The sequence below is a fragment of the Ciconia boyciana genome, chromosome 9 (genome assembly GCF_034638445.1).
Source record: "Ciconia boyciana chromosome 9, ASM3463844v1, whole genome shotgun sequence".
NCBI lineage: Eukaryota > Metazoa > Chordata > Aves > Ciconiiformes > Ciconiidae > Ciconia > Ciconia boyciana.
In genome coordinates, this window is record NC_132942.1 from 22,125,262 (window position 1) to 22,146,202 (window position 20,941).

The following is a 20,941-nucleotide window of genomic DNA, read 5'->3' on the forward strand; positions in this document are numbered from 1 at the left end:
CAAATAGTAGCACAAACCAGGAACAACCACTTGGTCATGTTTGTCCTCAAGTGTTCCTTGGTCACATTGCAACCCACAATAGCATTCGTTAACAAGTGTTAGAACATAGTTACAAACTGCAGCAAACACAAATGCTTTGTCAGTATTATTGCAGACTTCATTAATGATGATCCTTCGCATTTCAGCAACAGCCATTCAAGGATCTGAAAACATTTATATGCCTCTGTGAGCCAAGTGTCATGCTCCATGTGTGAGCCAGATGTTCACAACATCATTTTACAAATGAGGGAACGAAGTTCACAGGACTGACTCCAGACCCCTTTCCTCCCACTGAGTAATCCACTGCCCACCAACTAGTCATAGGGGAATTATCCAATTCAAGGCAAGGCAGGATACCATTATGGTCTCTGTTTCCTTGCATTGTCTCTATTCCTTTGCTCCTCATCTTGTATTTAGATTCTACGCCTGGAAGGGTACTTCTGAATGGGTCCGCTGCAGCACAGCATGGCACAATGCAAGTGGCAATGGTACCAGAATCTGGATAACAGAGAGCTCTTGAAGGAGATCTCCAGCAGCTGCATGTGTCAAACCAGGCCCCTTACAGACAGAGCAAGCCCAGTTAATTTGCAGTAGCAGCAAAGCTGAATAAATCCAACATCTCTCTCGTTCCAGCCATCTCCCCCGCAGAGCATACAGTGCCTGCACTTGGCAGGGCCCTGGTCACCTTCAAAACTTTGCACTTCCAAGAGTCAAAAGGAGAGTAAAGAAAGTGATTCCTGCTTAGCAAACTGACCTTTTTAAGGTGCTTAGCTCCTCCTTCTCCCCCCAGACCTTGCTGGCTGAGCAGGACAAGAGATTCCCTTGCAGCTAGAGAAACATCTGTGTTTATGAAGCCAAAGAGACTGCAGCATCTCTCCTACATCCTTCCTGCCAAACCGCTCCACCAGCTGGGTCTCTGCATCATGTCATTTTTTCAAGATTAAGAAAAAATCACATGCTGCTCCCTCTAGTGACAACCTGAGCACATTTAAGCAGTCTGTTCCCAACTTGCAGCACCACTGCAATAGTTTTTAGGCACAATAGACAACATTTTTACAGAGACCCACTCTCTGGCATCCATAGTCTTTCTCTCATGCCTTTGGCGTCTCCGAACCTACCTTAGCTGCTCTCTCTGAGGCTGCTGCTCTGCAAGCACAGGTCTCACCAAGCTCAAGAGGCTGCTAACAGGATCTGCAGAGCTTTACCAGTCCTCAGTTAAAATCTAGTCTGATCTGAGAGTGACCTCAAGGTAAAAGCACTGGGAGGCCGCGGTCACCTGAGCAGGGTCATCACATGCACTCTGCAGTTGGCACTCATTGATCAAATAAAAGCAAGTTCAGGAATTAAAAGCAGCTATGCAATAGAGAACAGCCATAGCTCAAACCAGCATTTCAGCTCCTGTATTCATTCCAGGGACAGCAGAAGGTTGTTAAACCCAGGTCTAGTCACTGTAAGCTAGAAACAAAAATGGGTATTACAGCTTCACGGATAAAAGCAAACTGCGCTGGGCAAAGAAAACAAATAAAGGGAGATTGAAGTTAACATAATTGTTGCCTTTCTACTAATTCTAGACCATCAGGTAGCACAGAAGAAGACCCAGAACTCCAGCTGAACAGAAGTAGCATGTACACAGAGAGACTGCGACCACTTCACTTCTGCACATCCTGATGCAGGCAGCATAACAGCTCTGCACAATTCCTTCATATTTGTTTCCAATCAAGAAGAAACATAAACAGATAGCTGAAGAGGAGGGGGGTCATTTATTTCTTGAAATTCCCCAGTGTACTGGTTTGGGCTGGGATAAAATTAATTTTCTTCATAGTAGCTAGTATGGGACTATGTTTTGGATTTGTGATGAAAACAGTTTTGATAACATAGGGATGTTTTAATTATTGCTGAACAGTACTTACACAGTGTCAAGGCCTTTTCTGTTTCTCACACCACCCCATTAGCAAGCAGGCTGGGGGTGCACAAGAATTTGGCAGGGGACACAGCCAGGACAGCTGACCCCAACTGACATTCCATAGGGGGGGACATTCCATATCATATGATGCCATGCTCACCAATGAAAAACTGGAGGAAGAGGAAGAAAGGGGTGACGTTTGCAGTTAGGGCATTTGTTTTCCCAAGTCACCATTATGTGTCATGGAGCCCTGCTTTCCTGGCAAGGGCTAAACACCTGCTGATGGGAAGGAGTGAACGTATACCTTATTTTGCCTTGCTTGCGCATGCAGCTTTTGCTTTACCTATTATATTGTCTTTATCTCAACGCACAAGTTATCACTCTTGTACCCTTCTCTCTCCCATCCCACTGTGGGAGAGTGATCGAGCGGCTGGTGGTACTGAGCTGCCTATCGGGGTGAAACCACAACATCCAGTTTCTTGGTTTACTTGTCTCTCCCATTGCAAGCAAATAACCTGCTGAGGTACCAAACTCCCCTGGCCCAGGAACTCAGCCATGTGTGGAGAAGCAAAGTCTGGCAGCCCCTTCCAGGGCTGGCTGGTGCACACAGGTGTACCTAACTGCCTGCACATGCTGCCAGTCCCTTTCACCAGCTCTAGGTCATGTCCTTGCAAACACTGACCCGAAGCATGCAACTGACTTTCCCCTGCATGGGAAACAGTAACATACTTGCTCTTCATTCTCACTCACACCAGAGCCCAGGCTAGCACCAACCCACAGAGAGGAAGATGCAGGCACTGGGATGACAGTCACACAGCAACTCGCTGGCAAGGCGAGATGCAGGCAGGCACGGTGCTGGCATTCCCTAGCCCATGATCATGCAAGGTCCTAACCCTGGATGACTCTGTGCTCCAGGATTAGCTCTTCAGTCCCTGCACGTGCCTGTATGGCAAAGACTCATGCTTGGACTTTATCAGAAAGGCTTGCCAGGATCCCTGGGAGGAACCACTGTCCCCTCTGTCCCATCGGCCCCATCACACAGCCACACCAAACTGCAGTCAAATGACAAGCACCAGCAGGATAAAAATGAGATTTTTCTCTTTTTTTTCTCTCCTTCCAGTTCCAGAAAGTCTAGGAATGGCCCCAAAGCACTGACACCTCTTCCTGAATTTGCAAGGAGCCTGAGAAAGTGTCTCTGAAGGGGGAGAGCCATAGTAACAGGGCTTGAGCCCCTATCTTGCCCACACCATGGCTGCTCAGGGTGAGGGGGAAGGAGGGAAGCTTCACATAACTGCTGCCAGCACTCACCAACTCGGCAATGCTGGCTGCTTCAATTCACGTTATCATCTGCCTTATACCAAAGAATCCCAGAACCACAGAATAGCTGAACTCTCCCAAAGTCCCCATGGCATTGTCCTTCCCCCAAGCATCTCCCTCTGCAATGCCACCCACATGATGGCAGCCTTATTCCCACATCCCCCAGAAAAACAGCCACCAGCCAGGGTGCTGGGGGACAGGCAGGATAATCATAAAGGCACCAAGAGTAGCACAGGCCTGGACATGGAGAAGAGGGAAGATTTAGAGGTGTAGAGTGAGCAGGCATGGGGGTGTGGAGGCTCCCTGGGGGACACAGGCCACAGCAATGAGGAGCTGGCAACGGGAATCAGTGGGAAGTCCTCACAGCCCTGAGGGAAGCCATGGGGCCCGAGGAAGGCTATGGAGCCTGAGGGAAGGTCATGGAACCTGGGGGAGGGCCCTGAGGGAAGCCATGGGGCCTGAGGGAAGGGCATGGAGCATGAGGAAAAAGCATGGAGCCTGAAAGAAGCTGTGAGGCCTGAGGGAAGCCATGGAGCCCAAGGAAGGCCATGGACCCTGAGGGAAGGGCAGGGAGCCCGAGGGAAGGGTGTGGAGCCTGAGAGAAGGGCATGGAGCTTGAGAGAAGGCCATGGGACCTGGGGGAAGGGTATGGAGCCCGAGGGAAGCCATGGAGCCTGAGGAAACGCTCTGCAGCCCTCAGAGAAAGCCATGGAGCCTGGGGAGCTGTAGGAGAAGTGCAGGATGCCTGCATGTCTTGTGTTGGAACGGCGCACACGCGGGGAGGAAGCAGCTACCACAAAACCCCACTTAGTGCTGCAAGCGATCCTGAGTGGAGAGGGTCTGTCCCACTGAGGCTGTCCCTCCTTTCCTCATGGCCAGGACCCCTGCTTCGCTGCACACCCCCCCTCTGAAGCGACAAGGCAGAGACCAGCAGCTTTGAACCCAGCCGTGCTACCGACAGCCATTCCCTCACCTGCCACCACAGCCTCTGCAGGGCAGGGTGCTGGGCCCAGCAGTGGAGTCAAAGAGGATCTCCGAAGGCTGGGGAAGCTCCAGCCACTGCGGGATGCAACAGGCAGTGCTGAGATAGCAAGGCTGTCAAGGCACAGCGAGTGGGAGAGATACAAACAGACAGCAACACCGGCACCAAAACAGACATGGAGAGACATCTGTCACCTGCTACTGCTCCTGGGAACAGCGGCAGAGGATGGCAGGGATACTGGGTGTGCTTATTGAATGCCATTTAATTCTCAGCACTACAGATATTTAAAATAAATTAATTAAAATAATCACAGTGCCATGGCATCCCTGTGTCCACTGCAGACAGGAAGTCTTCAGCAGAGCAAGCTGTGGCCAGGTGTCCTTGATCCTCGTCATGGAAGCAGGAGATCATGTCTGCTGGACTGGGTGAGAGGAGACCAAACCAGGGGCATGGGCTGCTGTGCAACAGACTGGCACAGAGAGGAGGGGACACTGTGCAACAGACTGGCTGCTATAGTGACAGAGCCAGCATGTGACATGCTGACTCCTACCAAGGCAGAGCAGGAGAGCAAGAAACAGAGTCCTAGCACATCTGTGATGCACCAGCTCCCAGCAGGACATGTGAGACTCACTGACTTCTCATGAGGAATGGTCAGTGTACACTGCACTGGCTCCTAGCACGGAAGGTCTGGAGGGCAACGCACACACTTCTAGGACACGTCAGACCCATTAACTCCCAGCAGGACACATGTGACATACTAACTCCCAGCCAGACAGGGCTAACGTGTGATGCACCAGCTCCCAGCTGATGCCCTGACTGCCAGCAGGATGCATGTGAGGAACTGACCCGCAGCAGGACACTTGTGATGCGCTGGCTCTCAGTGGGGCTGAGCCCCATAAGATGCACCAGCTCCCAGTAGGGCACAAGGGACTGACCGATTCCCAGCAGGATACATGCAGTGCCAAGACTCTCAGTTGGGCACACCTGACACACCAACTCCCAGTAGGACACAGGCAACACAACTCCTAGCAGGGCAGACCCAGTGTGCAAGGTACCAGCTACCAGCAGAATACGTGCAAAACACACTAAATCCCAGCAAGGCAGAGCCAATATGTGACAGGCAGACTCTCACCAGAGTGTGCATGCTGCGTTGACTCCCATCAGGACACACGGAATGCACCAACTCCCAGCAGGGCAAGGCCTGCCAGTGATGCACCAGCTCCCAGCAGGACACTTGTGATGCACTAACTCCCAGCAGGAGATGTGCAGTGCAGCGACTTCCAGTGCAACACACATGATGCACCAGCTCCCAGTGAGATGTGCAATGCACTGACTCTCAGCAGGACACATGCGATGCACTGACTCCTGCCAGGACACTCACAGTGCATCAAGTCCCAGTGAGACACATGCCATGCAATGACTCCTAGTGTGGCCGGGTCAGTGTGTGAGGCACAGGCTACTGGCATAACATGCGTGAAGCGCTAGTTCCTAGGACAACAGGCAGCATGTGTGAGACGCCAGCTCCCAAATGACACACCAGCTCCCAGTGGAAAAGGGCTGGTGTGCAGTGGGCCCTCTGTGCCCTGCTCCCTACCCAGGAGAGCCATGGGTACTGTCCTGGCAGAGGAAGGGTGCAGGGGCAGGCCAGGCTCTGTGGCTGGGGGACAGGGACACCATAAGCAGGGCTCCCAGTGCCACCTAGTGGGGGACAGGAGACGCTCAGGGGCCACCCATCCCCGAGACCTGGGTGCTGTTGGGCACAGCAGACCTTCCCCAGCCAGGCCAGCCTCTCCCACCACCGTGCTAGACCTCCCAACCACCCCAATCACACACACTGCCACACTGCCCTACAGCAGGCCAGTGTGTCCTGCTAGCTCTCCTCCCACACTTGCTCATCCTGGGCCCTGGAGATTGTATAAAGCACTGTCATGGGAGGGACAGAGGAATTTACTCCAGGTGCAGTTTGTTAATGACATCAAGTACAGTCCTGTCAAGTTATTGGGTTTCCATCCTGCACCGGGTGAGCACAGAGACCTGGTCAGAGATCCATAGCTTCTGCCCATGAGCTGCAGTGTCCAGAAAGCATTAGAGCCACTCTCATAAGAGGATGTTTCAAGAAAGACCCCCAAAAAGGCACACACATTTGAGGCACACACTGATGCTCGATGCATTTTTTATCTGCATAGCTACCTGCGAATTACCCTCCATCTGTGTACATTAACTCTGACACACACAGTCATGCATATACAAGAATGCACCGCAGACACATCAGCCAAAGAAAACACTGGCACAGCAAACCGCTTGTGTGATTGCACAAGTTTTATTTTATAGACTTTCTCCCGCAAAAACAGACCAGAGGTTCTGGGAGATGGAAATGGCAGATGGGCCATAAAGGTGCAGTACAGAGCGGTGTGAAAGTTTACACATGGGAAGGCTAAGAACAGTAACAAATGCAATTTAACGTGGGGCGGAGCAGGGAGTGGATCTGCAATACTGGTGCATGTGAATGCAATCTTTCCTTCCATCTCTCCACCCAGCAGGCGACCATCAGTCTCTTAAGCTGTATCTCCACTCATCTACAACTGTTTAATCACTTGGCATTTTCTTCCATTCCATCTGCATCCTCAGTCTCTTCCTTCCTTACACATCATCAGCCTGAAAACAATCCCTAGATTAAAGAGAAAACCATGACACCTTGTGGAACAGATGGAGCCTTCTCCAGATAAAGGCACCTTCATGAATACTGACTGGTGTGTCACCCAGCAGGTCTGCCCAGCGTAGTACAGCCCAGGCAGTGAAAACAGAACAAGTAAGGCCAAAAAAACTAGTAGTTCCCAGTAGATGCCCCAGGTTCACCTACTGATCAAACACAGCCCCTCTTTGCTCAGAGGATCAGCTACCAAATTTTTATTGGCCTTAATCATGATTAAGCTGAGCATCTCTCTAGGGAGTTTTTCCAGGGAACTCAAATCCCTGCAAAAATTAAATCAGCTGCAAGATGCTCTATTATCCTCATGATCCACCCTGAGATCAAGTCAAAGGGTGAGGCTAGAAAATCAGGCCCATCACAGTGATAATCTCAGCTAGGCTGAATCCCAAACAGATCTGCAGTAATACAGGAGACAAGCCTAGAAATGGGGAGAGAGGAAATATGTTTGAAAAGAGATGGCCACAGAGTTCAAGGCAACAGGAGGGAAGGAGCTAACAAAAAGTCCTATCATTAAGAAGGCTTTCGGTACAATCCAGGGCCTAGGCAAGCTAACAGATTGGGCACATCTCTCCAAACATGAACCCAGTACAAGCCAAGTCACCAGATGAGCAGCTCATGTATGTCCTGAAAGGCAAATGACATCCCCATGGGGTCACACACTCCTGAGCCCCTGTTCCCTAGGACAGCCCCTTCTCACCTACAGCAAAAAACCTGCAGGATCCCAATGAAACACCAGCTAGTCCCCAATCACTTAAACTGAAGGCTATCCTCTTCCCATGAACTCACCTCCTCTGCTCTCACACGTCCCAGCTGACTATTTTAAAAACAGCAGAATGTGGGATCGGAGTAGTCAAGTAAAGTGTGGTGGTCCAACAGGCTTCCTCCAACTAGTGTCCTCCAAGAGCTGCCCTCTCCTCCCAGAGCAGCACAGGCTGAAAGAAACGAAAGAGATGGGGTCAAACATCAGTCTCAAAGCTGAACCTTTCCAGCTGCTCAGGATCAGATCATTATTTTAGGAGCACTTACATGAGAGAAAGAATAGCTTGGGAACTGCTAAGGAGAGACTTGGCTAGGTCCTCTCCAGGTCACCGAGCACACGCAGGGCAGCAGAAGCAGCTTCAGGCTCTTGGCTCTGTCAAATTTTGGTGGCAAAACTGAAAAATGTAGTAGAAGACATTTTCATTTTGCAAATTTTGCCAACCTGTCAGGACACACTGGTGGTGATGAGCTGCAGAGAGATTTGGACAGGCAGTGAGGTGAGCTAGGCTCGGCGCAGGTGATGATGGTCAGTACATTGTGGGGAAGGAAGGAGGAGACTGGGAGAGACATGAACATAGCAGGGCTAACACTGTTCCTAGGAGAGGGGAGAAGACTGGAGAAAGGTGTGTTTGGGGTGGGATTATCAGATCCTAGAAGAGCCCAGGGATAGTCAGACCCATCAGATTCTGAACAGCCCAAATGTTCACAGCAATCAAGCCCCTGCTGGTACATGGCCTGTCCCCAAGGCAGAGAGAATGATGTGAAACACAATGTGAGGCCAGAGTGGCTTTACACTACCTGCAGGCCAGGTAGACCAGCTGGCCTTCAGTGCTGCACACTCAGGCAAGCCCTGCTTCCCTCAGGAAAAACTCTGAGGGCTGGCCCCCCCATGCTTGAATGTGACAGCTGGCATCTGCATAGGAAAGGGTCCCTCAGCATGACATGTCATCATCTAAATCCCAAGAAAGGTGTTAACATCTGCCATCTGGTTCTAGAGAGGCTTTAATGGTCTTGGGGAATGAAACAGGTAACCCCAACATGACTCGAGAGGAGAAGGAGTTTCCCCCCTGCCAGACAGTGGCTCTAGGTCCTAGACCCTACATCAAAATAAGTTTCGGGTCTCAAACTAGACCCCTCCATGGAAACCGAGGTCTCCTCAGACCTGCTTGTCCAGGCAGCCCAGGGCAATGCTCATCAGGGAGGTAAGAGGAATAGCTGGGATGGACAGGAAGGAAGGCTCAAACAAACGTCTTTGGAGGGTACTGAGGCATTGCTAAGCTCCTTCTGGGTATGCCTGCACTGCCCAACAGCTTTGCTCCCTGTCTTGCTCCCAGGTCCCAGTCTCTGACTGTCCACCCACACTTTAGGTACAGCTTTTTGCACATGGGCTGTAGTTTGGAGGAGATCAGTTCGGCCTCTCCTAGGTGATGGATCACTGCACGTGATGGATCATGCTTGGGCTGTCATACATCTTTGAGATCACAGGAATCTGGGACTGCTGAAACCCCAGCAATTACTGATGGTGTCTCAGAGCCAGTGAGCACTACAAGGGGGCCAGAAGAGACCTGGAAGTGGTCATCCCCAAGCACTGTGGACTTAAGCCACTCTTCATCATGTGGCATGGGAGTCAGGGACTGCTCATAGAACAAATTCCCTTCGTAGCAGATGCTGAAGCTCTGTTCCCACCCCTGGAGGAAGCTCGGGCATCTGTACCTGGCCCATGGTACAAGTTGTACTGGGTCAGACCAACAGTCTGCCAAGACTAGTGCTCTTCCGCAGCAGTGGCAGGCAACCTGGTAAAGACCACAAGAAATGAGGTGAGTACAGAGTGATCCCACCCCTGACAGTGCCTTCCCAGCTGCCTGCAAACTGCTCCTCAGCCCACCTCCCAAGCTGGAGATTGTAGTTGCCCTGTGATGTCTAACAGCGCTGCTCAAGAGGTTACGACACATTCTGACTCCTGCCTTTCAACAGTGAGTGAGCAATCTCTACATATCTCATCTATAAAGGATGGCAAGGCCTCCTTGAAAGCTTTTCAAAGAGAATTTGCATATAAATATCTCCAAGTTTAATGTTACTTCTAACCAGCATACTGAAACAAGCAGTGTGCTAGGCTGTCCCACCTTTTTCTCTGCAGTACTGGGAACCTGCAGACAAAGAGTAGACCAACTCCAGATGGGCAGCAGAGTAGCAAAACCCGAGGCTGATGTCCTCCAAACCAACATGCCGCAAGCTTGTCACATCTCCAGGGGATCCCAGCAGACAACTCTTAATTTGTGTCTTCTACATAGTGACCACCAGCCAAAAAGGATAAATGCTGGCCTTCACACTACCTCAATACCTCTCTGCTCCACAAATCAAAGAAGCACCAATGTTTGCACAAACACATTACCTCAGTAAACTTGCAGTTGACTTTATTCTTGCCTGTTTAATACTGAGGACCTGCTACCAAGGTAGGCCCCAGCTCACTACTTTCTGGGTATGAGTAAAGAAACATGAAGAAAACTGCAGCTCAGCTTGAACTGTATTTTTTCTGAGCATCAGTCACTCCCTATAATTAATTAGATCCCTAAAATACACAAGAAACTAGGAAAAACAACAGCCACAAGCTGACTGCACTCTATCAAAAAAGCTTTTATCTCTATGCTATGAATAAACAACTCTGACATAACTACATACAGCAATTTTTCATCAGATGTCTGAGTATCAAACTCCCTTTCCAGACCTACTCTGATACAGCTCTCAGCAAATGTGCTGATGGAAAACCACTGGCCACATTCACAAATGTGTCTAAAATCTAGCACATAAATCCAGGAGAGACTGTTCCAAGAAGGTACCACACCACCTCCTCTTTCTATAGCAATGCCACCTTGCAAGCCTCAGCATCTCTCCGTGCACTCCATGGGTATTTTAGCCCATAGCCTCACCATGAAAAGCACAAATACTGCTTTTTCAAGGACAGACAAGAGGTCAAAAGCTGAGTGGATATACCCAAAATCCCTCAGATATCTTCAGGTTGAAAAAAAACCTAGAGCATTCAAATGCAGCTTTCACAGGTGTATGGCCAACAGACTCAGTCTGTACCCCAGCCAACACCAGTAGCTGATGGACACTATTCATCTCCAGATTCCTACTCAACTGGAGTCAGAATCTGGTGATTTTGTGTGCTACCGGCCTCTGACTGCATGGCAATGCAAACGGTTAACAGGCTATTTCTGCACGAACAATCGTCCCTTTTTGGGGAAGGCTCTTTCATTATTGGGCAGCCCATACTGCCACCACTTAATCAGGCCGAGATTTAAGGAAGTCTGCTGTGAGATGACACAGATTGCTTCCTCCCTCGGGAGCTGGCAAACACCACAGTCAGTGTGTAACTGGCAACCCCTGCAAAAAGAGTCCCCATTATACACAACAGCTGAGTCCTCTTCTTCCTCTGCCAGTGCTTGGCCTCCACAGACCTGGACTCAGCAAAAGGGCTCTGTGTGCCCAGCCATCCCACATGTTGACCCCTCTCTTTACTCCTCAGAAGTCTTAACTGGCCACAGCACAGCAGTGGGAAAGCAGGCAATGACAGAGGGAATGTGTAGCTGTTCACACATCTCTTCTGCCTCCCATGTCAGCCCTGTAGACAGAGTCTTGTCTGGGCATGGATGAAACCATCTGCTCGGTGTCTGGCAACTCTAGGCAGGCAAAGGGCAGGGAACGCTGCCGCATCCAGCTGCTTGCCACCCAGGCAATTCCTGACTGTGCTGAGCAGCTACAGCAGGGGAGCTCTGGCTGAGAGGGTCTGCCAGAAGGGAGGGGAAATGAGGATGGAGCCCATTCCCCAGGACAGGTCTGGAACAGGGCACCAGGATCAGACCAAACAGTTTCAGATAGCTGAGACCTTTTGATCCCTCTCCTTCAAGGCCTCTGTGAAAGACCCAGCAGATGCCCTACAAGAGGCACTGGTGAGGGATTGTGCCTCCCAAGTGTGCAAGTCTGCTAGGGCCCTGGATTTACCCTCCTGTCAGCATGCTGGAGCTAAGCAGTGTGTCTTCTCACATGGACCTAGCAGGAGTTCAGCATCCTTATTCCAGCTTGGGTGTTAAAGCTGCTGTTGAGAGGCAGAAATTAGGCATGCAGGACCGCCAGACACATGTATCTCCAAACCCTCTTCCATCCTAGTGGAGAAGATAGGGTGTCTCCAGCAACAGCCTCATTAGCACCATCACCACCCCACACCTCAATACGCTTCCAGCCCTGGCAGCTTCTGCCTTTGGATCCCTATCCCAAAGCTCAGCTTGTGTCTGTGAAATGCTTTGCCCAGATCAGAACTTGCCATTACTTCATGCCCAAAGTCTCCCCTGATTTAACAGACCAAATCCTCAGGTTGTACAAATGACTTTGCATGAACACTACAACTATGGCTACCAGTGTGAATGTCTTCATCAACCTCCCCAGCCCAGGACCTGCTCCAGCATCTCCTGAGTTACATTTGATGCTGCACCTTGCACCAGGCAACTATGAGTGGGAGGTTGAACTGGAGCCCTCCAGATATTTGCAGATTATTTACCCCCCTGAACATAAGTTTAGGGAGCAATCTCTCACCTGCAGGGAGATTTTGAATGCCATCCAAAATCTCCCAGCACCTCTCACAGGACTGCTTCCACGGAGGTATGGGGCAGTCCCTTGTAAGATGTGCTGCCTTTTCAGGTCCCTCCAGCGCTTTCTCCCTGTACATCCCCATCCCAGGGCACAGCTCATCACTTCTCTCAGTTGGTCATTCTGAATCCTCCATGATCTCATAAAATTCCCAGCATTGGTGTTCATGTAAGAGGATACAGCTAGCTTTTAACAAGGTTCCTTATCTCAGCAGCTTAAAGCATAAGGAGCCTCCATGCATCTGGGTGAAAGTGGGGATCAGGAGGGCTACAGAACTGGTCTGCAAAATGGAAATTTTGTGCTATGGCAGAGCCTTTGCAAGCCTCCAGGCCTGTGTCCAGACCCACTGCTTTTACAACTTATTTGAACACTGTCTTTTATCGAGCCACTCATCAGCATCCCTGCATGGCATATCTCTGCAGCCTGGAGATCAAGACCACTTTGCATGGCAGGTGCACAAGAAATCAACTGGAAGTTGCACCAAGCTCTTGACAACACTGCGCAGTGATAGTTGCCCATCATTGGCTTCCCCACCCCTGGAAAACAATCCCATGGGAAATTCTTTGAAATCACACAAGAAGCAGAAAATGTAGTTTTAGAAGAGAAAGTATCAGCACCTTTCCCTGAAGACATTGCTTATGATTATTAATATATATATTTATATTTATGGGGTCTGCACATGAGTGTCTACACAGGCACGACCACAAAGCAAACAGCTGTGTGTCCAGCCATTTCCTGTGGCAAACCAAAAAAACCATTGGTTTCTTGGTGTCAGCTCTGCCAAAGTAGAGTTGGGCTAAAAGTAATGGAATGAACAGTAGTGTGCACAAATACACCATCCAAATTGCAGAAGAGCTGCTTCTATTTCCCATGCATTTGTAAAACTTAAACAATCCTTTAATAATCAAAGGAGTTAGAGGTGTATATTTTTACCACAAATGAAATGTATCCTGGTTGTTTCAGCTTGCAGAATAAGAACAGGACAGGTAGGAGGTCCCAGACTTGTTCCCAGACTGCTTCTGCATCCCAGACCGGTTTCCTAGATGCAACTGGGGCCTCAGGAGATCCCGCACCAGCATGCCCAGCCAGGCTCTGCAAGAGCAAGACAGCTCCGACAGGGAGAGCTGGCCACACAGGAGCCAGGAACCATCAGGAAACTAAGGGGCAGCACCAAATCTGACAGCTTCTCTCACCTCCTCCGAACTGGGGAGATGAGGGAGTACCACAGGGTTGAATAAAAACAAGGACAAGTGCACTTGGTTTCTAAATATTCCCTGACTTCACCTCATCAGCTGTGCTATTAGAAACAAATGCAAGGGTATTATTGTTGCCAGGTATGATTTTAATCTGAGAGTCCCTTTCAACACAAAGTGGTGAATATCTCATCTCAGGCAGATTTCTCCACAACACTGTGGCAAGAACAATCTTCACTCTGAGCAGGTTAGAGCTGATATAGGATCATTAGAGCTGATATGGATCATCTTCTGAAAGACCATCATGGCCCACCATTAGTAACAGGTGCTACCTATTAACCTTAATTAAGACACAGGCAATGCTAATTGCTTAATCAGTCCTTAATTAGGATCTGAAAAATTTTTAAGCATAGAAAAAAAAGCCATTTGGCCCAGCTTGAGATACCAGCCTTCATCCTCCCTACCTTGGTTTCCCCTCCACGTTTTTCCAAGCCCATGGGGAAAAGCCACGCCAGGCTCAGACAAGCAACTGTATGGGAGCTGGCAGACCTTGTCATTTCCTCCTCAGCAGAGCTGGTGCCACATCAGAGCTGTCACCAGGTCTCTCCCGTCCCACTTTCCTGCGACTGGATATCACTACATGGGAGCAAGGGCCTTGGAGACTCTGGGACTAACATGCACAGTTTTCTAGGACAGCATGTTCCAGTTGTGAGCTCCAAAGAGCATATTGAACGCAATGGAGAGCCAGCTCCTGCCCAAGGGCAGTTTGTAGCACCCTCAAGCTCAGCTTTAGGTCCCTGCTCTGTCTTGACCACAGCAAACCACTCCTGCAGAGCCCATTGGCAGAGCTTGGTCCCTCCCAGGGATGCTCTCCCTCCTCCAGACCCTCTGGAAGGGAAGGACTCTGAAAGCCCTCACCATGGAGAAGCCATCTCATTAAAACCCTTCCATGCACCTTGACCTGCCATGGCTTCCTGACCTCCTGCAGCCATGTGCCATGAAGGGCAGAGAGCAGACTTAGCCTGAGGTTTCCACAGCCTTCCCACACCTCTCCCAGGAAGCCCAGAATACTTGTGCTGGGAGAGGCTGTTGCTCCTTTCCAGCACCCATCATCTCCTATGACGGGATTAGAAGGGCACAGTTTTATAAATGCCCCTTCTGAGACAGCCATCCTACTATGGGCTGCCCCTGCCTTCCCAAAAGAATACCTTTGGGGTTTGGGGATTTTGCTGGGTTACAAGCATCATAGGACAGCAAAGGGTGACCACTAAAGAAATGTTCATCCAAGTCCTAAGGCTCATTATTTACATCACTGAGCACCATGGGAGTCTTGCTGCTTCTATTAGCTGTGATCTCTTGAAAACCAGACACTAAGATATAGCAATACCAGTATATGAAACTGCACGAGGATAATATAAGCATCTGCACTCTCATGCTGTTGCAGACTCCTTGACACTGTTTTATCTGGGATGAAACAGCTCCTGGTCACAGTTCAAGAGCTGGCATGACTAAGAACCTTTCTCTATAGGTAACCCTTTTTCAGTGGTTGTGTTCAATAGCATGGACACAGGCAGCATGTTGGTATCTGTGCCAGAGAACAATCTCATAGCAATGCAGCCGAGGGATTTTGAGATGAGCCATGGCAACAGATGTCCAGCACCTGGTGGGACAGGAAAGCCAAGTTTTCCCCATCGTCCCACAGTACTGTGAACCACATTTGCTACAGACACACAACAGAGGTAGTGTGCAAGAGAAACAAGAACTGCCTATCTGAGCAGCCCAATTCCTGCCTCAGTTTGTTTTATCTCCAGCAAATAAAGCATTAAAAAATTAAGTAGCTCCAATAAAATGCAGGTCATTCCATCCCTCACCCTATCCTCCAACAGCAGGAAAACAACAGCTGGCTGGAGCCAGCGGTTAAATGGGTATCTGAATACATGCTGCAGCCTAAAATCCTTACTCAGTGGAACGAGGCCTCAGCATCTGACAAAGCCACTGACAAATTGCTCTGTCACCTTGGAGCTTTGTGAGAGGCTGTCTGTGCTGGACACAAGTCTTTGCTGGAGCCTGCATGGGGAAGCAAAGGCTCCTTTGCACTGGACTCGGCCAAAGATGCCCAGAAGCACATTAGGACTGCACTGGCTTCAGCCCTTCCTCCAAGGGAGCCTTTGCTTCATGACCTTGAGGTGAGCCACACCGAGACTCAGACTGCCTGGCTGACCCTTCTGTGGCATCACAGGAAATCATTATCATAAATGAAATAACCAAAGGTTCACATCTCTTTCCCCCACCACGTCTCCACCAGCTTTCCTACACCTCTCTCTCTGCTGCTTCCTCACAGGTGCTGCCCCTGTCCTCTTCCCTCCTGTCTTGCAATCTCCTCCCAAAGATGCTGCCTGAAAAGCAGCAGGAAGCAGAGCAGAGAGATTCCCAGTGCTAAGAGCAGAGCACAGAACCACCTCCAGGCAGAGCTCTGGCAAGCACCTTGCCAGAGCTTTCACTGCAGACCCCCCCCAGAGACAGCAGCAACGAGAGGTTTTCCACTTGATGGCAGGTTTCTAGCCTTCCCCACTCTATCCCTTATTGTGCATGAGGGAAACTATGCCAGTGCACTACTGCTCAGCAGTTGGGACATGGGACACCCACCCCACGGCTTGTGCCTCTGCATTACACAACTGGGGTGCAAGCCCCCTGGTACAGTCCAGCTGCATCCCAAATCCTTGCCTGCCAAGACCAACAAGCCCTGTGATTTCTGAGTGGGCGAGTCCTGCCAGACACCACAGGGAGCTCAGAAACATCTTGCTGACAGGCTGGGAGTTTGTTACCCTGGAAGGTGAAAGTGGTCTCTTTGCAGCAGGCTGAGGGTAGCTGGAGAAGCTGTCAGCCTCCCACCCACCCGCCAGGTCCTTGGCTCCTTCAGAGAAGCCTGCCTGCGTTTTGCCAGATACTGCCATGTCCTGGCATCTTCTGAGCTGTGAAGCAACACTGCTCCAACAACTTGCCTCAGCTGCTGGTGCAGAGACACAGCTGGCGATGACAGCCAAGGACCTGCCCAGGCCAGCAGGATGTTTTCCATAACCATTATCAACCACAGCAGCTGGGATCAGCACCATCTCTATCAACCTTGGTCCCCTGTCCAGGCAAGTCAAGAGGAACAGATGATGTCTGTGAGACCCTAGAGATTCCCAGCATGTTGGACTGCAGTCTGTTCATCTGCAGCCTGTGCTGTCTCATCACACTCAGTCAGCACTGAGGAGCCAGCCAGCCAGCCAGGAAGAACAGTGCTGCACAACAAAGCCTTGGGGCAACAGACTCTGAGCTACCAATGGTGGACACTGGTACCCAAAGCAACCATACCATGGTCTAACAACTGGAAGCAAGCTTTAACTAGGAGAAACCTTGGGTGAGACCTGCAAACAGGGAAATTTTGGGGGTTCTCCTTGTTGTTAACCCAAACTAGTGCAGAACTGAGAGCTGGACACCCTCAAGCTGGGGGGTGGATTTCAAGCACAGAGAAAAGATACTAAATAAATGCTGGGACATTTTCACTCATCTCCTGGTGGGATGAGCTTTGCTCATTCATATTCTCAGGCTCGTCTCAGTCACCATAAAACTTCTACAAGGAAACCAAGATTCACGTGCAGTCCCACAACTCTGGGAACTGGGGCTTTAAGAGAAACCCTTATGAGCAGCCCCATCGCCATCATAGCAACTCCTCTGGTGCCTGCCTGGGCAGCAAGCCCTTCTGTACAGCCCAGTGCCCCTGATCTGGGCCAGGCCAGCCATGCTTACTGTGATGTCCTCCACCATCATAAATCCCTTCTAATTGCCTCTAAACCGTTCCTTGTCTCCATCAAAGTGCAGCTCCATCCCTGCTTTGCCCAGCGAGGATTAGCACAGCCCCGTGGAGCAGGGACCGCAGGCAGAGTGAGGGCAGAGCAGGACTGGCCCTGCCTGTGGACAGGCCTCTCCCCATATGCCTGCACCCCTGCCCTGATTTCATGGCTAATCCGAACCCATCACAAGCTGGGAGTGGGGCCACCATGGAGGCTGCCATGGCATCAGCCTCCTCTGCTCTCTCCCAACCATATCAGCTCTTTTCCCATCCCCTTGCTAGTCTCCCACCCTATCTCAGCCACCATGCTCCCCTGCTTTGGGAGTCAAAATTACTTCTTGTGACATCTTTCAGACCCACATGCGACCTGCTCCCAGTCCCCCGCTATGTCTCACCCAGGAGGCTGAAAGCAACCCAACAGTCTCAGGGCTTTCATGTGCTGGCTCCAGCCTGCAATGCAGCATCTGCAGGCAGATCTGGGGGCCCATCCTTTCCACCAGGGGAAAGTAGCAAGCAGCAGGAGAGGCTGCTCCACCAAGGACACCTGATGTTGTTTATATGGGAGGTGATAAGAGATGGCTCCAGCCCCCTATGCTGTAACCATTCAGAGGTAACTGTTTCATTACACAGTAAACCTCAAACCCTTCATCTATCTCCAAATTGCTCCCTCCTCCAGACTGCTGCTGTAGCCACCTCCCTCACTGTCTCTGCCAGAACCATGGGAGCACACGTTCTCCACTGACAGGGGAACAGCACCAAAGAACAGCCTTAAATGTATAGTGGTACTTGCAGTCATTCCTTGCAGTCCTGTGACTCCAGGAGTTAGAGATTCAGAGACACAGCCCAAGTTTTGGTGACAGCACAATCAGTTTGATGAGAACAGATAAGATGCCGGACTAGCTCCCTTTCTCACTCACTAGCACAGGTAGTGAGGTTTGGGACCTCAGGGGCTATGCTGGAAGCAGATCACATGCTGAGGCTGAGGCCAGGATGAGCCTGAGCTATGTGGGGAGGAAGGTTTGGTGATGGGCAAGCACAGCATCACACTGGGCTGGACCCTGGAGCACCCAGTTGCACCAATGGGGTGACCGGGGATATTTGGAAGAAGGTGCCCCACATTTCAGGAGTGCTTCAGCAGCAGGAGTGTATTGATCCTGACCAGGAGACCACTGTGCATCGAGGAGTTAGGGATGCATCTGTAACCTGAGTACACCCACGCCCGTGCTATGCTGGGCTATGCTGGAGTTACAGAGTGCTTTTCAGGCTGGGCTGTGCGGCACAAATTCCTTGGCCACAAGAAAAACGCAGCCAGCTCATTGCAACGGAGGAGCCCGCAGACAGCTCCCACTTGGCCCGGCGATTCCGCCACCTGCGCGGCCTTGCCTTTAACAGTGCAGCAAGGACATCTCGTGAGAACATCCTTTAGGAATAGAGTTGTTTTTTTGCAAGAAAATTCTATAATGGCTCAAATGACCAAAAGGGAGAGCTTCTCTCCATGGATGGGATCTGCTCTGAGCCATGGGAGAAATCTATCCAGGGTTTGTCTGATGCTGCACAAATGTGGAGTGCCCAGCATCTGAAGGGACGTGAGATTTACTCACTATATATACTCCTTGTTCTGTCTTATTAAAACTGCTATTTTATTGAGACAGTTGTTGTTGGGCTTTTCCTGCTGAGAACTGACTTGTTCTCACCTCACCCCCGCCTGGTGCAGAACAGAGAGGCAGGACACACAGCTTTCCTGGCAAGCACAGGCAGCATGCAAAACAAGTGCTCAAGGTACACGAGGCCAGTGGATGGAGGCACTTGGAGTACAAAGGGGCCAGAAGGACAGCAGGGAAGCAAGTGGTTGGGGGAACAAGAAGCTAAGGGACACAGCCCCTTGCAGGGCTGAGCCAAATCTATGCAGCTCTGCGTCAGGCAGCCGGGACTCACCACTGCGTGCAAAATGCTCATTCCTGTGTATTGCTCTCCCTTGCCATGGTTTGTCCACTCCAGACACAACTGCAAGTCCCAGCCAGGATGTCCCAGCCCATGCCTGGACCACTCTTTACTCATTGGCCAGCCCTGTGCTTAGCAACGACCAGTCCCAAGAGGTTATTTGCTGGCTACTGGGTAGGAAGATGCTGGGATTTCTTCCTCCCCCCAGTCTCCAGCACTGATCATTTCTGTCTCCAAAGGAAGCCTCTGGCACAAACACACGGACATACACACACTTACTTCCCCAAGGCCCCTGCTCCAAGGAAGGAGCATCCCAAGGCTGCCCCCCGCATCATCTTATGCTGCAGCTTCCACTGCAGTGTGATGTGTCCCCAAGGCAGGTCCCAGATGCGAACACCCATGTAGGGGATCAGAGAGGAGAGGAATAGCTGCATCCACCTACAGCTCCCCCACAAAGCCTCAAGGTTGTTACATCTTGCCCACAGGCTGCAGCTGGGACTTTACCACCTCATGTTGTAAATCAGGGATACCCACAGGTAACACTAGCCAGGGCTTTCCCTACTGCAACAAATACAGCCCCAATGAACTCCAGAATGAGCCCTCCCTCCCCTGCACCAAGAACGTGGGAAAACAATGTGATTGCAAACCATGGCCCATAAAAACAAAACAATTGAGCCTTTCCTTGTCAGTCTTTCGGATGGAAACTCCAGAGAAGCAGGGTCAGGTGGAAATCCACAGCAAGGCACCTGGGGAAAGAAATTACCTCAGACTCTCCCCACTTCATGAGGCCAGTGCCATACCATCAGTCCTCACTGTGACTAAGAGACCTGAACCTCCCCAGAAAGATTGATCTGAGGCCTAAATGACTTTAAAATTCTGCTTGCTGCCTGACTAGGGGTTAATATGTTGAGTGCGCAGGGGCTGACCTTGTGCACAAGGTGAGACAGGCCAGCAGGAGAGACGGGGATGAACTGGCATTCTTCTAAACCCTGGTTAACCTCCAATCCCTTTTCAACTCTGGAAAGAGTTGAAATTCATGAAAACGCAATGAGGACCCTGTCAGAAGGTGGTAAGCAGGGCCTGAGCCATCTCTTAGCCATGGGGTTTGTAGCCCAGTCACCAGGACGCTTCCCCTTTTCAGTGGCATGCACCCTGCACCCCCAGCTCTGAGGGAAGGGACAGGGCAGGGAAGGGCAGGAGTGGGACATGCTGGCAGAGTACCAGTGGCTTTCATTCCCAGTGCAGTACCCCCCTGGGAAAAGTCCCTAGAAAGCTGCTTCTTCACAAGTACAGGGCGTTTCTCAAAAAGTATCTATCTGATGTATTTTGGATTTCATCTCACAGCAGCCGGATAAAAGTGGGGAGGAGCTCAGAAAGCAGTTGGACATGGGAGTGAGTACATCCCTCTTGGCCTGTCAGTCTGGCACACAGGCACAAAATGGCTCCAGCATGGTCATGTGAAGGACATGCATTGGGGTTTGCCCCACTGCTGGGCTCCAGAGCCAGAGCCATAGGCAGACCCCTGTGTATGTGCGGTGGACATCAATGCAAAGCACTATGGTGAGCAAGCCACCAGGTGCTGCTGCTGAGCGGCCTGCTTGCTGGGGCATGGAAATGA

General features: G+C 50.7%; 1 protein-coding gene and 1 long non-coding RNA gene across 2 annotated transcripts in view; both read right to left on the minus strand.

The window, feature by feature from the left end:
* The window catches only part of NRG2 (neuregulin 2), a 175,421-nt gene that overhangs the window by 135,821 nt on the left and 18,659 nt on the right, over positions 1-20,941 (minus strand). The gene's annotated exons all lie outside the window — the stretch shown is intronic.
* On the minus strand, positions 7,778-19,393 carry LOC140656603 (uncharacterized). The gene is made up of 3 exons (XR_012044121.1): positions 19,318-19,393; positions 7,978-8,105; positions 7,778-7,883 (listed from the first exon to the last, which is right to left on the minus strand). It is a non-coding gene; the product is annotated as an uncharacterized lncRNA (long non-coding RNA).